The 22,613-nt window shown below is 49.1% G+C and overlaps 1 protein-coding gene across 1 annotated transcript in view; it reads right to left on the bottom strand.

Annotated features, from left to right (window-relative positions):
* Nucleotides 1-22,613, bottom strand: part of LOC147730244 (multidrug and toxin extrusion protein 2-like) — a 1,772,530-nt gene that overhangs the window by 774,181 nt on the left and 975,736 nt on the right. The gene's annotated exons all lie outside the window — the stretch shown is intronic.

The following is a 22,613-nucleotide window of genomic DNA, read 5'->3' as shown; positions in this document are numbered from 1 at the left end:
TATACAATAAAAGATGCCATACTTCAGTACTGGATGTAAATGGCTTAATGTCATTTTGATAAATGCCATTAAAAATATGTCGACAAAAAAGAAATTCTGTCAGGTAGTTTAGATTGCATTTTAAGGAGTTTTGTGCTAAGCACAAAGATAAGAAAGATCCTTGATCAGCATTTGATCATTAATGATGACTAATGCAAAGGGGACTTTTGTAGAATGTGCATAATATTCACAATCTGGAGAATGTTTATAAAAAGCACAACATGCACTTTAATATAGACCTTGATTTACCAAAATATAGATATGTCAAATATTTTAGTTTATAAAACAGAGTAGTTGGTTATTTGTAGCCGTCAGACATGTCTGTTGATCTGACCCTTCAAGCCTGAGTCTCAATTAGATATGTGCCTTATAAGCTATGTGTAAAGTCGATGAGATAGATTTGATGGTGTGGTTAATGCAGAAGCGCTGACTTTGAGAGTGAGAAAAAATACCAGGACTTCATCATGTTAGATAATAGAGCGCTGTTAAAAGTAATTTTACTTGTTGAAATGTATTGGAGTTTGAAAAAAGTACTGCAACAGGGAACAGATGGTTAAATATGATATTGAAATTTAGATAGAGAGCTTCTTGCTTCTTGTTTGTTTATGTTTGTTTAGACATCACAGGTTTAACAATGTGTTTACATTGGGGTATTTGGCATCTAATTAAGTTTATTTTTGTCTAATTCTAATTGCATTTTGAATACTACTTAGGGTACTTTACCAGGCAGAAAATTAGAGTAGAAATAATAACTCATTACTAAATGATAAATGTATTAGGTAAGGTGCCTTAGGAAGCAGTTATATGTAGTACTTCACTTGATCAATTGCACTATGTTGCCATAAAAATACATCTGTTCCAACAAGAGGAACCAGGAGCGTTTAGCTAGGTCCAGCACACATGCTCCTTAAGTCATAATTTAGGTACAAGAGTTTGCAGTTCCTTCAGAGAAAATTAGAAAAATCAGGGACAATGAAAAAATGAAAAGTAGTGTCACGAGGGAAACAGAGCCGAGGTGGATGGAGAAGCATACGCCATGCCGGGATACAGATGTGATTGAGGGTTATACTCTGCTTGAACCTGCACTGACTCTAAAACGGGTCAGTGAACAAGACAAGGTACCTGAGTGCTTTGTTATGTGATGTGTGACTGATTACTTGAACATTCACCACTTATTTATGACTCAGTGATAAAGTAGTGTAGGTTACATTATTTCAGTCCTGAAGAAGTGCCAGTGGATCCCCGTTGGACTAATTTAGGCAAGAAACATTTGACCTCACATTTTGACAAATGGTCAAGATTGCGCCCTATGGCCATTGAATCCGATGAAAGTATCACCGTTTTTAGTAAGGTTAGTGACCTTGACCAGTAAATATTCCCCAAACCTAGCATCTCTAGAGCTATTTTAACTCACACTCTACTACACATCTTTCATGACCCATACACCCACACATCATCATACAGCAAATTTAAAAGATCTCTGACAAAGTGCCTCTTCGCGGGTGCCCGCAACGCAGCGCAGAGCGACAAGGATCATGCACAAATGGTGAAGCATGACACCTTTCAGGGTGTGTGAGGGCACCCGCTCCCATTGGAACCTATTCCATTGACCTGGAAACCAACTACATTTCATTTTTTTCATTTCCCCTGATTTTTAAAAGAAAAGGAACTGCACACTCTTGTATCTAAAATAAAAATACATCTTCCAAAAATGTAGTCCTGTATGATGCAAAATCAAAATGTAGAATGTCTCTGAAACAAAAGAGTCATCGATTCAGCTCCCAACAAATGAGAATGGATTTTATTTGATTGGTGGTATTATAGCTCTGTGCCTTTAACTGGACACTCTAGACACACAACTCTATGGACCTGTAGAAGTCTTTGGCTGAAATGTGTGGGCTATGTTTTGACTGCACAATGCACTTTGGTTGCTGAAATATTGTACGAAATGAAATAAAAAAGAATTGTCAAAGTCCTAGAGTTGTGCCACTTACTGCTTGAACCAGGAGAAATGAAAAAGTTAATTGGTTTGGTGAGCTGTTTGAGTATCTTGAAAGTTTCAGGTGATCCGTCAAGTGGGTGCGAGAACCCGGGGATGCTTAAAAGCACAATTTCTCCATGTTAATTCCAACAACAAAAAAGTGAAAAATAAAGAAAAGGGAGCAGGGTAGGATGACACCACAGATTTTTTTTATTTTAACATTTTGATAGGTTTTCCATTCTGCAATTACATTCAGCATCAACATAATTTTCAGGTTACAAGAGGTAGGTTACATTACAACTCTGGAGAGTTTCTACATGAGGTTGCAAACAGGTTAGGGTGGGTTGTTTGTTGCATTGTCTGGATGGGGTTGTATTGGGTTAGTATGCATTGTATTATTTTAGAAAGCTGAATTATCTGTCTCCTCATCTGGTAGGATTGGATATGATTATCTTACCAGGGAATAAACTAAGGATGAGTGGTTGGGGTTAGGGGTGTGGGGTGGGCGTGTGTGTGTATTCATCTGTGTTGCCCATTAAGCGGGGTTTATTTGTAGGTGTAGGGTGAGTGTATTTCAACACGGGTTGTCCGATCGGGTATCTGTGAGGGTGTTGCTGGAACGGGTAAGTGGGTGTGGATGCTCGTTTGTGTTTATGGTCGAGGGCTTTGGGTCTGGCATTCTAGTTGTGGTAGTTTTTTTTTTTTAAACATTTTATTAAGGCTGGTGAGGCAATCCACAGTAGTAAATAACGAATATACAGCATGTACATATGAATATCAGTTGTCACAGTCAGCATATCAATCAGTACATGTAGGTGTCCAGTAGAATTGCGTAGTAGAACATTGTGGATGTTACAGTAGAAACATTTTCTGATAAGGCAACAGATATGTAGAGAAAATGCAACTAATAGCACGAAAATTAAAAGTAAGATAAAAGAAACAGAAATCATAATTACTTGATTGCAAGACCAACATAGCAACTCAGCTAGTGTGATGGCGAGCATTGCCGTTGATAACAACCACATTATAGCTAAATCAGTCGATGTCCTGTGCCACCCTTCTAGGATATGAACAATGAGCAGGAGCCTACACAGGTCGGTGATGACATAAAGGTCCAAGGAATGAACCGAACACTGTACTAAGTCCTTTAGCCCCAGGTAAGGCGTCCCCCGCACCAGGAGCGGCGATGTGACCCCGACCCACCAAGGCCCGGCCCCAGTACCCAAGGGGCGGAAGTGTGCCGCAGTAGAATCTTCGCCAGAGCTGGTGTAAAAAAAGGGTGTCCCACGGTCTAACCCACCCCGGTCGGTGTGTTGGGATGTAGGGACTGAGAGGGCGCCTCCTGTGCCTTCCCTGCAATATATTGGCGATATGGACCCCAGATGTCTGTGGGGCGGGAAGAGGCTGGGAGCTGTTCAGAATATTCCACACTGTTCACATTGCAGTACGCCACACTCCTGAGCCATGTTTTGACCGTGGGAGCGCGTCGCGAGCACCAGAGCAGCGCAACTTCCCTCTTGGCCAGCAGGAAGCAAATGGATAATAACTTGCGGGTTTTACCGGGGAAATTGGACACGTAACCCAGCAGTGCAATTTCCGGCGTGACAGTCAGTGACAGATCCAGTACGTCACCCAGAGTTTTGTGTACCTCAACCCAGTAGGTGTGCAGTCTCGGGCAGGTCCAGGAAAGGTGTGCAAAGTCGGACTGAGGGGCGTTGCATTTGGGGCAGGTGTGGGGTCTGTTAGGGTCAATTCTGTGGGCAAACGCCGGCGTGTGGTACAGCCTTCAAAGGAATTTAAAGTGAATGAGTTTGTGTCTGCTATTCATGCAGACCTCTCTGGTCATGGCACAACACGCTTCCCATTGGTCGTCAGAGATCTGAGTGCCTATATCCTGCTCCCATGCGGCGCGAACCGCCTCATCTGACGATGGGAGTGAGGACAAGCACAGCTTGTAGAGTTTGGACACCACGCGAGCCCCCGATGTATTCTGTATGATGGATGTAAGTGCCGGATTATCGTCGGGTGGAAGAGGGAATGTGGGAAATGTAGCTCGCAACAGCGCTCGCACCCTCGTGAGTACGAATGTATCCATAAAAGTTCAATCGGTGAAGCGGGGGTCCTCAGTTATAGTGAAAGCATGGCCAATGGGGAACAGATCGCCGATCATGTGCAGTTGGAATTTCGAATCACCGTTTTGCCCGTTATAGGGAGCCAGTGGGAATTGGGCAATGGGAGGGCCGAATAGTACAATGTGTCAATGTGCAGCAAGCGCCTAGGTTTGTCCCAAGCCCAAGTCGTCGTGGTGAGGGGGAGTATGTCATGTGGTTCTCGGGGGAGGCCTTTAGGAAGAATCGTGTCAAGAGTCACCGGGAGCGCCGCGTCCGCCTCGGGTCTCAAATGTGGAATTCTGGCATCTGGATGATACCAAGGGTGGGCATGCGAGCACTGGGCGACCAGGTAGTAAAGGTAGAAATCTGGGACCCCCAAAGCCGCCTTTCTCGTAAGGCAGGGTCAGCGTGCGCCAGGCCAGTCGTGGACGTTTCCCCCTCCACACCAATCTCAACAGGGCAGTGCGCAATTGTGTAAAAAAAACCTTGGTGAGGGGGATCGGTATGTTATTGAAGAGGTACAAAAACCGGGGGAGAACCACCATCTTGACAATGGCAATGCGCCCGGCCATTGATAAAGGGAGGCGGAGCCATCTTTCGGTGTTACCTTCCAGAAAACCAAGAGCTTGGCCGTAGTTCAGGCGAATAATGGACACGGTGTTGAGATGCACATGGATCCCAAGGTATTTAACAGAGTCCTCGCACCACTCTAATGGGAGGGAGCAAGGCCACCGCGCGGTGGCGGGGGTGAGTGGAAATAATTGCGACTTGTGCCAATTTACCCTAAGGCCCGAGTACTCGCCAAAGCATGCAATTTCAGATAGCAGGGGTTGTAGATTGGTCTCCGGAGTATGGACGTATAAAACCATGTCGTCCGCATAGAGTGAGACCAAGAGAGGCCCGGTGCGGAATTGGAGACCTCTGTGGAGATGTTTCTCCTGGAAGTGACGAACCAGGGGGTCCATTGCCAAAATAAAAAGTAAGGGAGATAAGGGGCACCCTTGTCGGGTACTTCTGGAGAGAGTGAATCTTTTGGTGATGGTGCCATTTAGGCGAATGTGGGCCGTGGGTGCAGTATAGAGCAACTCCACAGTTACGACAAACATTGCGGGCATGCCCATCCTTCGCATCACGTCCAAAAAAAAAAAGGCCACTCAAGAGTGTCAAAGGCTTTTTCGGTGTCTAAGAAGACCGCGGCAGCCGGGGTGGAGGGGTCAATTCTGTGTAGAACCGAGAAAATCGTGTGAAGGTTCAGTGATGTTGATCTCTGAGGGACAAAGCCCGACTGCGCCTGCGAAATAATGGTGTTTACCAGCAACGCAAGCCGCATCGCCAGCACTTTGGCCAGAATCTTATAGTCCAGGTTTAGAAGTGACAGCGGGCGATAGGAACTGCAAACCGTGGGGTCGCGTCCTGGTTTGGGCAACAATACTATGACCGCTTCACGGAGCGTTGGAGGAAGAATACCAGACTCCAGGGCTTCGGCGTATACTTCAACAAGTATGGGCACCAGTTCCTCTTTATACTCCTTGAAAAAATCGGCCGTGAAGCCATCTAGGCCGGGCGCCGAGGACCCCTTTAGGGAGCCTCAGCAGTCAATTCCGGGGTGGAGAAATGATGTTCACCCTGTGCATCCGCTATTTCCGTGATGTATGCAGCTTGCCGAGGTGGGCGTAGCAGCTGGGCCAGCAGCCTGCCTGGCCTATCTCCCTCACCATACCGGCGCGCAGTGTGGTACTTGCCCAAATACCTCAGTTCTTTGTCTGCCACGTCCCTGAACTCCAGTAGAAGCTCGAGGCGTCGCGTTTCATGGATCGGGGAAGGGTCAGCAATGAGTACAGACTTAACAGCTAACAAGTCATTTTCTAGGCGGGACAGGGTTGCACGGATTTCGCACAGCGCTCCAACATGTTTGGTGATGCATACCCCCCTTATGGTAGCCTTGAACCCCTCCCACAAAGTGGCCCAGGTGGTCACAGAGCAAGTGTTAATTTCAAAATAGTCCTCGATTGTGGAACGAATCTCTTCAGTGAAGACCGGGTCCGCCAGTGCCCTTCCAGGGAATCTCCACTGCCGCTCATAGCCGCCCAGCCTAGGGACTGCAAGTGACAGGACCACAGGGGAATGATCAGAGAGAGTGCGGGGAAGAGTGCGAAGATCAGTGACCCATCCCGCCAAGCCCGGAGAAAGTAGCCAGTAGTCAATTCTGGTGCTCCTGTTGTGATAGCTGGAGTGATGAGTAAAGGCAGGGGTGTCAGTGTGCCGCGTGGCTTCTATATCTAGAAGTGAGAAATGTGAGCATATAGCCGCCACTGCTGCGCGGGCAAGCGGCTTGCGATCAGGGGAGGGAGACGTGCTATCCCTACTGGTGTTCATCTGCAAATTAAAATCGCCCCCTAGCGCCAGTAAGTCTATGTCGGAGTGCAGTAGTGATGGGTATAGTTCCTCGAAGCAGGCCGGGGAATCAATATTGGGACCGTAGATCCCCACATAGGCAATTTTATGACCAAACGACAGCCCAGAGATCATCGCATATCTACCCTCACCATCAATTTTACTACTCGTGAAGACAAAGGGGATCCGTTTATGTATGAGAATCGCCACCCCACGCGCATATCTACTGTAGCATGAAAACACTCTGAGAGCACCCCAACCCCTCGCAAAGGAGGCCGTGTCCGCTTGAACCATGTGAGTTTCTTGTAGAAAAAGTACATCAGCTTTATGTCTCTCAGCATATTGCATAACCTGTTTCCGTTTACGGGTGGAATTCAGGCCACGGACATTCCATGTCATCAATGTCAGACTAGAAGGTCCAGTCTGCAAACCTATCCGGGCCATATCATCAGATCAAGGACTGTAAGTAAGAAGTGGTCATTCAACAGGTCGATACCATGAGTCTCGCAATCAGATAACAAAAAAAAAGGGAGCCACAAAAAATACAAACATCCCCTCCCCCACCCGCCACCCAGCCTCCCAACACCCCAAGAGAGGCAGAACCCAACTAGTTCCAGAACAACACTGCAGGATGACAACAGCCAAGTATACAAAGCGATTGAACATATCTGAAAATTTAAACTTAACAAACCCCAGAAAAAGGAGCAAAACATGCAGGCATGCGCCATGGGGGGAAGCAACGCTAGCCCCCGAGCGGGCAACCCAGTAGTGCGAAATGAGAGATTTTAGCTAATAAGGAAATCCGGTTACGTCAGACCATCCCTCCAAGTGGACAAGCAGCCATGTCCGGAGTGTTATGGACAATCAGCCCAGGCCAGTGTCTACAAATAAGTCAGTGCTAGCTTGTGTGTCAGGCTGCTGCGGAGACTTAGGTCTGGAGCCAGAAGTCGAGCCCGGCCCCTTTTTGTATGTGTGGCAGAAGTCTTGGGCCTCAGCCGGAGAATCAAAGATGCGGATTCTGCCATGAATGTCCCTTTCAGACGGGCTGGGTACAGCATGCTGTACTTCAGGCCGAGATTGCGAAGTGCCGCCTTAACACTGGTGTATTTTCTCTGCGCCTCTTGCACTATCAAAGTGTAGTCCTGAAAAAAGGACAACTTACTCCCCTGCCACTGCACCTCCCCCATCTGTCTTGCAGCTCGGAGTGCGGCGTCGCGGTCGCGAAAGTTCATAATTCTGGCAATAATGGGTCGGGGCAATTGCCCGGTGCGTGGTTTAGGCCCCAAGGACCTATGTGCTCTTTCCACCACAAAGCCAGCTGTGAAGGTGTCTTTGCCGAACAACTCAATAAGGAGGTTTTCCACAAAAGCGTAGAACCGGCCAGTGGCAGTTGTCTCCGCCACGCCAAGGATTCGAATGTTATTCCGCCGACTACGCGCTTCTAAATCCTCGTTCTTGATGGCCACATCCTTAAGAATCTTCTCGACCCGCTCCAGCCGTTTCAGAGTCTTGGAGGACCCGTCCTCCAAATCAGATATTCTGGACTCAGCTAAGTCGAGGCGCCGGTCGTGGGCCTGCACCGTGGAGCCAATGTCAGTCAGCTTTTTCTCCAGACTATCAAAGCGAGTGTCAAGTGCCTTGAAGCCTGCACGCATCTCCCCCATCATGGCGGCCATCATGGATGTTGCATCGCCGCTGTCCTGTGCCACCTGAGCGCCCGAAGCCGCTCCTGGAGGGGGGTCAGCAGCAGGGAGTGGCGTCTTGTCGAAGTTGAGCATCCTCTGGGATGGATCCCTTTTCCCCATCGTTGAGGACGTGTGGTGGGGTCGCAGACGCAGCGACAGTGGCGGAAAGCAGGGATCAATGGTAAGGCGGGAGACCAATGTCAGAGGCCACTAGAGCCAGTGCATTGTAGAAGGTGCGGCAGGCAAGCGAGTAGGCCCCAGACCAGAGAAGCTAAATCAGGGATACGTTAGCCAGACACAGTCAGTGCCATGGGGTGCTGCCAAGACTTCCCCGTGCGTAGGTTTTCACCACCTTAATCGTGGCTGAACATGGAGGGACCGCGTTGCAGCAGCGTGGAAGTGCACAGGGAGTGTAACACGGTCGCACGGCGGGGCCGCTGTGCATTACTGGGGACCGCTCTCAGTCCACCCAGCAGCCGCGCGTTCCGCCCTCCCCGCCCTCCGCCAGGCCCCGCAGTCACCGCCTCAGGTCCGCATGGGCCCGCAATCCAGTCCCCGGCTCCCACACACAACTGGGCCGGAGGCCCGAGCCGCACTCGAGAACCAGTCAAACCAGGAAAACGGGAACCGCGCGGCAGTGGCGGCGCTTGCGCGAGTCCAGCGGGGAGAAAACGGAGAGGAATGGGGTCGCGACCGCTAACGGCCGAGCAGCACTCACCCAGCGCTCCAGCGCAGAAGGAAGATGGCGCAGAGGCCTGGAGGCCTCAGATCCCCTCCGCCGTGTTCTCCACGTCCGGCCGCTCCCGCAGCTCGGAAATGTCACCCAGGCAGTCTGCGATCATCTGGAGACAGGTCCTGGCGTCCGGTGCAAACAGGGGCTGCAGATTACATCTCTCCTTGCCGTTTTCGGGCGCCCGCTCGGAGGAGCTTCACAGCGGAGCGGCCATTACGCTTGCCGCCATGGCCCCGCTCCCTAGTTGTGGTAGTTGGTACTGTGGGTGAGTGGGTGGATATCCCTTGTTGTAGGAAATTGTGAAAGAGCGCAGCCCACCTCATCGAGATGTGGTGGCGTTGCATCCCTCTTGCCTCCTCAAGTCTTATTGTGCTTTCTTCTGCCATGCCCCTTTAATGACTGCATCTGTCCAGTTGGGGCCCTGCAGATGCGTATAATTGCATCGCAATACACTGCTTTGACAGAAGGAGGGCTAGTGATGCAATTGTCTTTCTACTTTGCGGTACTATTGCGAGATACCCCTGAAGCGCTTGCCTCCCTTATGTACATGTCAGTGAGCCCTGTGGTCTTTTGTATTGTGCTGTGGATTGAACCACAATAGGGATGTAAGATCGGGCAATTCCAGAACATGTGTTGGAATGTTGCACTTAAAAGCTGGCACTGTGGGCAGAGAAAGTGTGTCTCTGGATAAAAGCTTTGGAGTTTCACCGGCGTTAAATATGCATGATGTAGTTTATTGAATTGTATGTTTTTGAAATACGGATTGCTTGACACTTTCTTGGGGTGTTCCAAGGTGGTCTGCCACTCCTTTTTGTGCAGTGAACACCCAACTTCCTCTTCCCATTTCAGCCTAAGTTGGGTGAGTGGTATGGTTGTAAGTTCCTGGACAGCTTTGTATATCCATGTAACAAGGCGATGCCCTGAATCTATGGTTAGGACGGTGTAGAGTACTGGGTGTGTTTCGGGCTCCCCCCTGGACCGATCCCAGGTTTGTTTACAATCTGAGACAAGTTGTCTGTGTAAGAGAAATTGTCCATGCAGGAGTCCTCTTTCCTCTGCTAAGCGGGAGGAGTTGGCTACCCGCAAACAGGGACTTTGTTTCCAGGAGTGAATGTTCCATCCATGTACGCAGGGCCCAGGCCGTGTAGTGGCTGCAACCCTGGGATAGGGCTGCCAGCGGCAGTAGAGGGATGTATAGTGGTGTGTCATGGGATAGGCAGTGAATTCGTAACATGCAAGTTCTACCCACCGTTACATGAATGGGGTGAGTCAGGTCTGGTCGGGTGCTTGGTAGGAGTAGGCGGTAATTGTCGGGATCATCAGGGGTCTTGGTCTGTCTCTTCCAGGTGTCATCCAGCTCAATCTCCTTCCCTATGTGTCCTAGCGGTGTACGCTTTAAAATTGTATCCGCTTAGGTTCGTCATGGCCTTCCCATATGCGGTGTTTGCTGGCTTCCGCTAGCTGTATAGGGAATACTGTGCTGGCATCCTCTGCCTTCGTCAGAGTTGCTAGCTTCCTTTCAGTTATTCATATGGTTTGATCAAGTGTCGGGCACACCCCTGTAATTTGCCCAATACATGCCCCCTTTATGACCACATTGAGGGTGTCCCACTCCAACATCCTAGAGGAGTCTGTGCATGCGTTTTCCATGAAGTAATTTCACTTACTATCTCGCTGTTCATGTTTGAAAACTGGGTCCTCGAAGAAGTAGCAGGTCAATCTCCAAGTAGGGATCGGTAGTCGGGGTGGGCATTATGTCATGAGCATCATGTTCTGAGATCACGCGGCCTAGATATGTGTTTTGGAACACGGGTATGAGCACTGATGAACAACACAAGCGGTCAAGTTGTACCCTCAGTTTGTGATGAATGGAGTGAACGGAATAAAGTTTGGTCATCCGGTGTATGTGTCTCCAGGTGTCTAGAAGTGACCATTGATTCATCCATGTGCGAAAGCGTATCATCTGCGTGTGTGCTCGAGAGGTGGGCAGGGGGGGGGTGTATCTGTCCAAGGAGAGGTCCAGTGTGCAGTTATAATCTTCCCCCAGAATCCATGGCGAGGTTGTGAATTGGACGAGGACACACGAGAAGGCTTCCCAGATATTTCTCTGCTCAGTTTTGGGCGCGTACATACTTCCTATTAGTGGCCATCTAGGAGCCATTTTAATAGTGCATATCACCCTTCAGTGTCTACTACCCTACGAGTCTCCTGGAAGGGAACCCCCAGCCTAAGCTATATAAGTGCTCCCTGTGAAAACGCTGAGTATGTGATGGCACAGAAGGTGCCCTGCCAGCACCTTTTGAGCCAGTCTTGTTGTTCCACTGGTGAGGTGTGTTTCCTGAAGTAGCACTATCTGCACCTGCTGACGCTTGATAAACGCATAAATGGCATAGCGTTTTCGTGCTGTGTGCATTCCTCAGATGTTCAGAGTGAGGAATTTAATTTCTGTCGTGAGGGTCATGGGGGATGTTAACAATGTTGAGGGGAGGGGGAGCGAGAGTAGGGGGTGGCATGCAATGACAGCTGGTGTTCTGTCAAGGGCCTATAAAAGTAATCTGTTGAAGTTGCCCATTACTTGAGAGTATGTACTGGGTTGGGATAGGGCAGGAAGAGGGATAGAAATTGCAAAGGGATAAAATCCCAATACTGGGGATCAGCTGCAACAGGCAGCACATCGCATGTGTTCTATTATGGTGCACTAGTGTATTATTGGGGTGGCTTGCGTGAGAGGCGGGGGTACGTGTGGTGCATGGCCTATAACAACAACTTAAATGATCAGTGTGAGCCATGGTTATAAGTGGATGTGCAGTTTAGGTCATGTTTGCTGGGGCGCCAAAGTGGGAAGAAGCGTAGGAAAGGCTGTGTGAACCCATACCAACATCATACATATGAGTGTAGCTGCTGTTTGTGAGCTGACCAGGGGTGGAGTTATTGAGTCCTCATGTGAGGTGCTTGAGTCAATGGGGTCTTCTTCGGTCGTGAAGATGTGTGGGCCTTCGTCTTTATCTGAGATCATTGGGCCCGCCCCAAGCTCAGAAGCTGCCTGGAGGGCTTCTAGTCTTTCCAAGATTATTCGTCCCAGGTCTGGAGATTTCATGATGAAGCTGTGTAGTTGGGATCCAGAATGTTGTTGAGTGTTCTTTCCGAGGCGGCGTTTGCTCCAGGTGTTCGTGTCTGAGACTTCCGAATGACACTCGTACTCGAAATGGCTAGTAAATGCTGTTCCGTTTAGTGCCTCTTTTGGGTCTTCAAAGAAGATTGTGGTTTCTTTATATATAATCTTAAGGCAGGCCGGGAACAGCAGTGAGTATTGTATTCCTTTTTGGCAGAGAAGTAATTTTATCTACAAGAAGGATGACCTTTGGCGGTGCACTGCTCTAGAGGAGTCGAGGAAAAGCCTAACATGTTTTTCCGCCACTATAATAAGGCCAGCTTGCCTAGCAGCCAGTAATATTGTATCTCAGTCCTGGAAGTGGAGGAGTTTAACAAGTAGTGACTGTAGGAGAGAACCTGGGGATGTCTGTCGTGCCTGCACTCAATGCGCTCTTTCTACAAAAGGCAGTCAGTTCCGCTGTTGGTGTGTACGACTTGAGCCAAGTCTCTATGTAATGGATGGGATTTGGTCCTTCCACCCTTTCTGACAGGTTCAACACCCAGAGATTGTTTTCTCCGGAGCATCCTTCCAGATCAACTGCTTTTCCTTCCAGTAACGTAATCCGGGTTTGGAGGTCTGGTAGTGTATCCTGTTGTGCCTTCGCAAAGGGTTGTAGGATGGAGAGTGCCCTCTCTCTGTTTGCGACTTTGTATGCCAGCTTACAATGTCATCTCTTAAGAGGTTATGGTCCATGGCGAGTGCTCCAACGCAGTACTCCATGGTGGCCTGTGAATGTTCCATGGCCGCTAATACTCTGTCTAGTTTGCCAGACATGGAAGTGGTGGCAGAGGATTCTGCTGTCATACGGTGGCCTTCAGCGGTTAGGGACGTATTTCGGGTTGAATGAAGAGGCTGTGATCCTACGTTGGTGCACAATCTCCCCATGGTTGCAGAGGGGTATTGCGGGTGTTGAGTGCACAGTCCATGTTCCTGTCACAGTTTATTAAACAATGGACCAAGTTTATTAAACAATGGAGTGCTGCATTCTTTGTCTGTGCCTTAGGTGCTTGTGTCTGGGTCGTTAATGGAAGACTTCTTAGGGCTGGATCAAGGATATGTCGGTTCCGGGTTGATCTGCTTCAGTGTGGTTGCATGCCCAATGCTGGATTTGTGGGGGCTTTGCTTGATTTGTTCTTGTTCCTGATATGGCTGCCAGGGGTTTTCCGTGTCTCCAGACTGGGGACTGTCGGGAGCCACTCTCATCATTGCACTTTGTGGTGTGCCCATTTTTCCCCATACCTTATGTTGATGGAGGGGAGTATTGGTTCTCTTCTGATAATTACTGCTTGTAGCAGAAGTCCCCAGTCCCTCTCCTCCTGTATATGGGCTGGTTGCCTCTGGATGTAACGCTATGTCATTGGGGGAAGAAAGGCGGTGAAGGCGGCCTCGGATTCCCCCTTTGCATAAGTAACCAGGACTCTCTAGATTGCTTCTCCAATTGGTTGAACTCCCAAGAAACAAATCTTAGGTTCACTGGTGAATCCAGTAATATATTGATCTACGACTGTACCCCAAGAATGGGAAGATTCAGACTGAACTATATCAGAAGCCTACAGTGAGGAATTCACTACTTATCATAGTTTTCTTCCACGTGCCCTACTGAATACCCACCCGATAGGACAATTTCTGAGGTTACGTAGAAATTGTAGTGAAACCACAAGATACAAACTACATGCAAAGAACCTAAGTGAGGAGCTAACGGCAAGGAGTTATCTGACTAAATTGGTGTAAGGGGCTGAAAATAGTGCCCATAACAACCATAGAGAGGCACTCCTTGAGACATATATGAAGCCTGAAAACAAAAGGATGGTCTGTGTAGCTACCTTTAGTAATCTAACAGACAAGGTGCAAAGGGCTGTCAATAAATCATGGCATATTTTGAATACAGGGACATTGACCCTGGACAGACCACTTTTTGCATTAAAATGAAGCAGCAATCTCAGAGACTTATTGGTGCATACAAGACCAAGATTGCAACAGCAAGAGACTAGACAAACTACATTATGGGGGCACAACCAGTGAAAGGGCATTTCCAGTGTGGGTCTTGTTCAGTGTGTCCATTCACCAAACATTTGACACAACTAGATTTGGGCCTAGCAACACCTTGGATTGCAGTGTGGGCTGGGCCTTGTTATTCACACTGCTAAGTAAGCATAGGCTTATTAGAAGTTTAAACGCCATGTTTCCTCTTTGCTGCTTTTGCACATGACACTGCATATAATTGTTGTTGAACGTTAGGCTGCGTGAAATGCTTCACATGAGAATGGTTTGTTTTCAGCATCCCTAGACTTACATTGTGACTCTAGTCTGCACACTGAGAGCTAAAGCCTCCAAGGTTATCATAACAAGGTAGCTGTTGTCCGGGCTGATCGGCTCACGTTCTAGCCATAACATATATGCAGCTGCAAGCCATCGTGATTCTGGCGCATTTTAATATCACACTGTAGGCATGATTCGGGACACTTGGAAGAAGCCCGTTTTTCCAGACAGACAGAGAGCCTTTGCAGATCCTGTTGTGATTCACACCTGCTGATCTTGGAGGTATGGGGTCCCTCTAAACAAGCCTAAGAGACCTTCTTTATTTTATAAAACATAGTTCCAATCTAGGGAGGGTGATTTGCTAGGCGCTATAGTACATATTTTCACCATCATTGCAATATGCTTTCTCCATTTGTGTTTTATGTAATTGTAACAATGCTGATCATATTATTTATAATCATATGTCTGCTTATGTTATCAAAGATACTGCATCTTAGAGCACGTCGTTAAAATAAATATTTCAACCTATCCATGTCTATTTGTTACTCCTGTTGTGGACTGGTATGAGAGTATAACAAAAGAGTGTTCTTGCTTCCCACCATTCCTAAGTATAACCTAAGATGCATGTTCTGGGTTGTCTAATCATTGGTTCCTTTGCTATAGGACAAAGAGCTAATGTGCACTGATGCTAGCTGGTTAGGGTTTCCTGGCACTAAGGTGAGTTTCTTGGTACACCACAATTCACTGAGGCCCTGGGTCTCTGTGCAGAGTTCTGTATGGAGCTGAACCCTGCCACAGGATTCTGAATTCACACATAAATTGTAACACATGTGGTGTCATTTATATAACCACATGTCCGTCCTTATTAACATATGTTGGGATGACCACCCGTAAGGTTAAACAAAGGATGATGGAGCATCGAAGTGCTTTCAGATACAAAAAAACGAATACCAGCATGACAAGACATTTAATAGAAAAAGCCCACACAGAGGATGACTTTGTTTCGGTGGTTATTGACAAACCAAAATATGATATCAATATGAGGCCCTTAGACAGGGTTCTGTTGCAAAGGGAACAGAGATGGGTGTCCCGCATGAAAAGCCATATTGCAGGATTGAATGAGGATATACCACGGAGCATAGTATGATTAGATATTCCTTAGAATGATGCTTCCTTATGGTTGTTCTTGGCAATATTTTCCACTGGGGCTAGTTAATTCATTCCTGGTTGTGTCATAGATCTGTTTGGAATAAGGGAGTGACACCTTCTTCCACCTCATATGTTATTTTGCTGGTGCCTATATATATGGGGGACATCTACAACAATCAAAATGCACTGAAGCCGATGATAAAACACATGATCTATGGTGATTGACATTTTATCCATCTACCTTTATGCATATGACACGGATTAACATAAAGGCAGCACGTTATATTTTTTGTAAATATAGACGCATCCTTCGCATCACGTCAAAAAAAAAGGGCCACTCTAGAGTGTCAAAGGCTTTTTCGGTGTCTAAGAAGACCGCGGCAGCTGGGGTGGAGGGGTCAATTCTGTGTAGAACCGAGAAAATCGTGCGAAGGTTCAGTGATGTTGATCTCTGAGGGACAAAGCCCGACTGCGCCGGCGAAATAATGGTGTTTACCAGAAACGCAAGCCGCATCGCCAGCACTTTGGCCAGAATCTTATAGTCCAGGTTTAGAAGTGACAGCGGGCGATAGGAACTGAAAACCGTGGGGTCGTGTCCTGGTTTGGGCAACAATACTATGACCGCTTCGCAGAGCGTCGGAGGAAGAATACCAGACTCCAGGTCTTCGGCGTAGACTTCGACAAGTATGGGCACCAGTTCCTCTTTATACTCCTGGTAAAAATCGGCCGTGAAGCCATCTAGGCCGGGCGCCGAGGACCCCTTTAGGGAGTCAATTGCCTCAGCAATCAATTCCGGAGTGATGGGATGGGCCCAAAAAACCTGCATGTATTTCTCCAAGAACACCATAGCAATTTCGTTAATGTACGGTCCCGGATCGCGACACTCATCCGGAAGGGCAGACTTGTAAAGATGCCGGTAGTAAGTTAAAAAAGTGTCGCAAATAGCAGGGGTGGAGAAATGATGTTCGCCCTGTGCATCCGCTATTTCCGTGATGTATGCAGCTTGACGAGGTGGGCGTAGCAGCTGGGCCAGCAGCCTGCCCGGCCTATCTCCCTCACCATACCGGCGCGCCGTGTGGTACTTGCCCAAATACCTCAGTTCTTTGTCTGCCACGTCCCTGAACTCCAGTAGAAGCTCGAGGCGTCGCGTTTCATGGATCGGGGAAGGGTCAGCAATGAGTACAGACTCGACAGCTAACAAGTCACTTTCTAGGCGGGACAGGATTGCACGGATGTTGCACAGTGCTACAACATGTTTGGTGATGCATACCCCCCTTATGGTAGCCTTGAACCCCTCCCACAAAGTGGCCCAGGTGGTCACAGAGCCAGTTTTAATTTCAAAATAGTCCTCGATTGCGGAACGAATCTCTTCAGTGAAGACCAGGTCCGCCAGTGCCCTTCCAGGGAATCTCCACTGCCGTTCATAGCCGCCCAGCCTAGGGACTGCAAGTGACAGGACCACAGGGGAATGATCAGAGAGAGTGCGGGGAAGAGTGCGAAGATCAGTGACCCATCCCGCCAAGCCTGGAGAAAGTAACCAGTAGTCAATTCTGGTGCTCGTGTTGTGATAGCTGGAGTGGTGAGTAAAGGCAGGGGTGTCAGTGTGCCGCGTGGCTTCTATATCTAGAAGTGAGAAATGTGAGCATATAGCCGCCACTGCTGTGGGCAAGTGGCTTGCGATCAGGGGAGGGAGACGTGCTATCCCTACTGGTGTTCATCAGCAAATTAAAATCGCCCCCTAGCGCCAGTAAGTCTATGTCGGAGTGCAGTAGTGATAGGTATAGTTCCTCGAAGCAGACCGGGGAATCAATATTGGGACCGTAGATCCCCACAAAGGCAATTTTATGACCGAACAACAGCCCAGAGATCATCGCATATCTACCCTCACCATCAATTTTACTACTCGTGAAGACAAAGGGGATCCGTTTATGTATGAGATTCGCCACCCCATGCGCATATCTACTGTAGCATGAAAACACTCTGTGAGCACCCCAACCCCTCGCAAAGGAGGCCGTGTCCGCTTGAACCATGTGACTTTCTTGTAGAAAAAGTACATCAGCTTTATGTCTCTCAGCATATTGCATAACCTGTTTCCGTTTACGGGTGGAATTCAGGCCACGGACATTCCATGTCATCAATGTCAGACTAGAAGGTCGAGTCTGCAAACCTATCCTGGCCATATCATCAGATCAAGGACTGTAAGCAAGAAGTGGTAATTCAACAGGCCGATACCATGAGTCTCGCAATCAGACAACAAAAAAAAGAGTGAGCCACAAAAAATACAAACATCCCCTCCCCCACCCACCACCCAGCCTCCCAACACCCCAAGAGAGGCAGAACCAAACTAGTTCCAGAACAACACTGCAGGATGACAACAGCCAAGTATACAAAGCGTTTGAACATATCTGCAAATTTAAACTTAACAAACCCCAGAAAAAGGAGCAAAAAATGCAGGCATGCGCCATGGGGGGAAGCAACGCTAGCCCCCAAGCGGGCAACCCAGTAGTGCGAAATGAGAGATTTTAGCTAATAAGGAAATCCGGTTACGTCGGACCATCCCTCCAAGTGGACAAGCAGCCATGTCCGGAGTGTTATGGACAATCAGCCCAGGCCAGTGTCTACAAATAAATCAGCGCTAGCTTGTGTGTCAGGCTGCTGCGGAGAGTTAGGTCTGGAGCCAGAAGTCGAGCCCGGCCCCTTTTTGTATGTGTGGCAGAAGTCTTGGGCCTCAGCCGGAGAATCAAAGATGCGGAATCTGCCATGAATGTCCACTTTCAGACGGGCTGGGTACAGCATGCTGTACTTCAGGCCGAGATTGCGAAGTGCCGCCTTAACACTGGTGTATTTTCTCCTCGCCTCTTGCACTATCAAAGTGTAGTCCGGAAAAAAGGACAACTTGCACCCCTGCCACTGCACCTACCCCATCTCTCGTGCAGCTCGGAGTGCGGCGTCGCGGTCGCGAAAGTTCATAATTCTGGCAATAATGGGTCGGGCAATTGCCCGGTGCGTGGTTTAGGCCCCAAGGACCTATGTGCTCTTTCCACCACAAAGCCAGCCGTGAAGGTGTCTTTGCCGAACAACTCAATAAGGAGGTTTTTCACAAAAGTGTCGAACCGGCCAGTGGGAGTTGTCTCCGCCACGCCAAGGATTCGAATGTTATTCCGCCGACTACGCGCTTCTAAATCCTCGTTCTTGATGGCCACATCCTTAAGAATCTTCTCGACCCGCTCCAGCCGTTTCAGAGTCTTGGAGGACCCGTCCTCCAAATCAGATATTCTGGACTCAGCTAAGTTGAGGCGCCGGTCGTGGGCCTGCACCATGGAGCCAATGTCAGATTGCTTTTTCTCCAGACTATCAAAGCGAGTGTCAAGTGCCTTGAAGCCTGCACGCATCTCCCCCATCATGGCGGCCATCATGGATGTTGCATCGCCGCTGTCCTGTGCCACCTGAGCGCCCAAAGCCGCTCCTGGAGGGGGGTCAGCAGCAGGGAGAGGCGTCTTGTCGAAGTTGAGCGTCCTCTGGGCTGGATTACTTTTCCCCATCGTTGAGGACGTGTGGCGGGGCCGCAGACGCAGTGACGGTGGCGGAGAGCAGGGATCAATGGTAAGGCGGGAGACCAATGTCAGAGGCCACTAGAGCCAGTGCAGTGTAGAAGGTGCGGCAGGCTAGCGAGTAGGCCCCAGACCATAGAAGCTAAATCAGGGATACGTTAGCCAGACACAGTCAGTGCCGTGGGGTGCCGCCAAGACTTCCCCGTGCGTAGGTTTTCGCCACCTTAATCGTGGCTGAACATGGAGGGACCGCGTTGCAGCAGCGTGGAAGTGCGCAGGGTTTGTAACACGGTCGCACGGCGGGGCCGCTGTGCATTACCGGGGACTGCTCTCAGTCCACCCAGCAGCTGCGCGGTCCGCCCTTCCCGCCCTCCGCCAGGCCCCGCAGTCACTGCCTCAGGTCCGCATGGGCCCGCAATCCAGTCCCCGGCTCCCACACACAACCGGGCCGGAGGCCCCAGCCGCACTCGAGAACCAGGCAAACCAGGAAAACGGGAACCGCGCAGCAGTGGCGGCGCTCGCGCAAGTCCAGCGGGGAGAAAACGGAGCGGAACAGGGTCGCGACTGTTAACGGCCGAGCAGCACTCACCCGGCGCTCCAGCGCAGAAGGAAGATGGCGCTGAGGTCTGGAGGCCTCAGATCCCCTCCGCCGTGTTCTCCGCGTCCAGCCTCTCCCGCGGCTCGGAAATGTCACCCAGGCAGTCCGCGGTCATCTGGAGGCAGGTCCTGGCGTCCGGTGCAAACAGGGGCTGCAGATTACATCTCTCCTCGCCGTTTTCGGGCGCCTGCTCGGAGGAGCTTCACAGCGGAGCGGCCATTACGCTTGCCACCGTGGCCACGCCCCCTAGTTGTGGTAGTTGCTACTGTGGGTGGATATCCCTTGTTGTATGAAATTGTGAAAGAGCGCAGCCCACCTCATCGAGATGTGGTGGCGTTGCATCCCTCTTGCCTCCTCAAGTCTTATTGTGCTTTCTTCTGCCATACCCCTTTAATGACTGCATCTGTCCAGTTGGGGCCCTGCAGATGCGTATAATTGCATCGTAATACACTGCTTTGACAGAAGGAGGGCTAGTGATGCAATTGTCTTTCTACTTTGCGGTCCTATTGCGAGATACCCCTGGAGCGCTTGCCTCCCTTATGCACATGTCAGTGAGCCCTGTGGTCTTTTGTATTGTGCTGTGGATTGAACCACAATAGGGATGTAAGATCAGGCAATTCCAGAACATGTGTTGGAATGTTGCACTCAAAAGCTGGCACTGTGGGCAGAGAAAGTGTGTCTCTGGATAAAAGCTTTGGAGTTTCACCGGCGTTAAATATGCATGATGTAGTATATTGAATTGTATGTTTTTGAAATATGGATTGCTTGACACTTTCTTGGGGTGTTCCAAGGTGGTCTGCCACTCCTTTTTGTGCAGTGAACACCCAACTTCCTCTTCCCATTTCAGCCTAAGTTGGGTGAGTGGTATGGTTGTAAGTTCCTGGACAGCTTTGTATATCCATGTAACAAGGCGATGCCCTGAATCCATGGTTAGGACGGTGTAGAGTACTGGGTGTGTTTCGGGCTCCCCCCTGGACCGAACCCAGGTTTCTTTACAATCTGAGACAAGTTGTCTGTGTAAGAGAAATTGTCCATGCAGGAGTCCTCTTTCCTCTGCTAAGCAGGAGGAGTTGGCTACCCGCAAACAGGGACTTTGTTTCCAGGAGTGAATGTTCCATCCATGTACGCAGGGCCCAGGCCGTGTAGTGGCTGCAACCCTGGGGTAGTGCTGCCAGCAGCAGTAGAGGGATGTATAGAGGTGTGTCATGGGATAGGCTGTGAATTCGTAACATGCAAGTTCTACCCACCGTTACATGAATGGGGTGAGTCGGGTCTGGTCGGGTGCTTGGTAGGAGTAGGCGGTAATTGTCGGGATCATCAGGGGTCTTGGTCTGTCTCTTCCAGGTGTCATCCAGCTCAATCTCCTTCCCTATGTGTCCTAGCGGTGTACGCTTTAAAATTGTATCTGCTTAGGTTCGTCATGGCCTTCCCATATGCGGTGTTTGCTGGCTTCCGCTAGCTGTATAGGGAATACTGTGCTGGCATCCTCTGCCTTCGTCAGAGTTGCTAGCTTCCTTTCAGTTATTCATATGGTTTGATCAAGTGTCGGGCACACTCCTGTAATTTGCCCAATACATGTCCCCTTTATGACCACATTGAGGGTGTCCCACTCCAACATACTAGAGGAGTCTGTGCATGCGTTTTTCATGAAGTAATTTCACTTACTATCTCGCTGTTCATGTCTGAAAACTGGGTCCTCGAAGAAGTAGCAGGTCAATCTCCAAGTAGGGATCGGTAGTAGGGGTGGGCATTATGTCATGAGCATCATGTTCTGAGATCACGCGACCTAGATATGTGTTTTGGAACACGGGTATGAGTACTGATGAACAACACAAGCGGTCTAGTCATACCCTCAGTTTGTGATGAATGGAGTGAACGGAATAAAGTTTGGTCATCCGGTGTATGTGTCTCCAGGCGTCTAGAAGTGACCATTGATTCATTCATGTGCGAAAGCGTATCATCTGCATGTGTGCTCGAGAGGTGGGCAGGGGGGGTGTATCTGTCCAAGGAGAGGTCCAGTGTGCAGTTATAATCTTCCCCCAGAATCCATGGCGAGGTTGTGAACTGGACGAGGACACACGAGAAGGCTTCCCAGATATTTCTCTGCTCAGTTTTGGGAACGTACATACTTCCTATTAGTGGCCATCTAGGAGCCATTTTAATAGTGCATATAACCTTCAGTGTATACTACCCTACGAGTCTCCTGGAAGGGAACCCCCAGCCTAAGCTATATCAGTGCTCCCTGTGAAAATGCTGAGTATGTGATGGCACAGAAGGTGCCCTGCCAGCACCTTTTGAGTCAGTCTTGTTCCCCACTGGTGAGGTGCGTTTCCTGAAGTAGCACTATCTGCACCTGCTGACGCTTGATATACGCATAAATGGCATAGCGTTTTCGTGCTGTGTGCATTCCTCAGATGTTCAGAGTGAGGAATTTAATTTCTGTCGTGAGGGTCATGGGGGATGTTAACAATGTTGAGGGGAGGGGGAGCGAGAGTAGGGGGTGGCATGCAATGACAGCTGGTGTTCTGTCAAGGGCCTATAAAAGTATTCTGTTGAAGTTGCCCATTACTTGAGAGTATGTACTGGGTTGGGATAGGGCAGGAAGAGTGATAGAAACTGCAAAGGGATAAAATCCCAATACTGGGGATCAGCTGCAACAGGCAGCACATCGCATGTGTTTTATTATTATGCACTAGTGTATTATTGGGGTGGCTTGCGTGAGAGGCGGGGGTACGTGTGGTGCATGGCCTATAACAACAACTTAGATGATCAGTGTGAGCCATGGTTGTAAGTGGATGTGATAGGTTGAGTGTGCGTGCAGTTTAGGTCATGTTTGCTGGGGTGCCAAAGTGGGTAGAAGCGTAGGAAAGGCTGTGTGAACCCATACCAACATCATACAGGTGAGTATAGCTGCTGTTTGTGGGGTGACCAGGGGTGGAGTTATTGAGTCCTCATGTGA

This window comes from Lissotriton vulgaris, chromosome 2_1, assembly GCF_964263255.1.
Source record: "Lissotriton vulgaris chromosome 2_1, aLisVul1.2, whole genome shotgun sequence".
Lineage (NCBI taxonomy): Eukaryota > Metazoa > Chordata > Amphibia > Caudata > Salamandridae > Lissotriton > Lissotriton vulgaris.
This window is presented reverse-complemented; position numbering and strand designations above follow the sequence as displayed.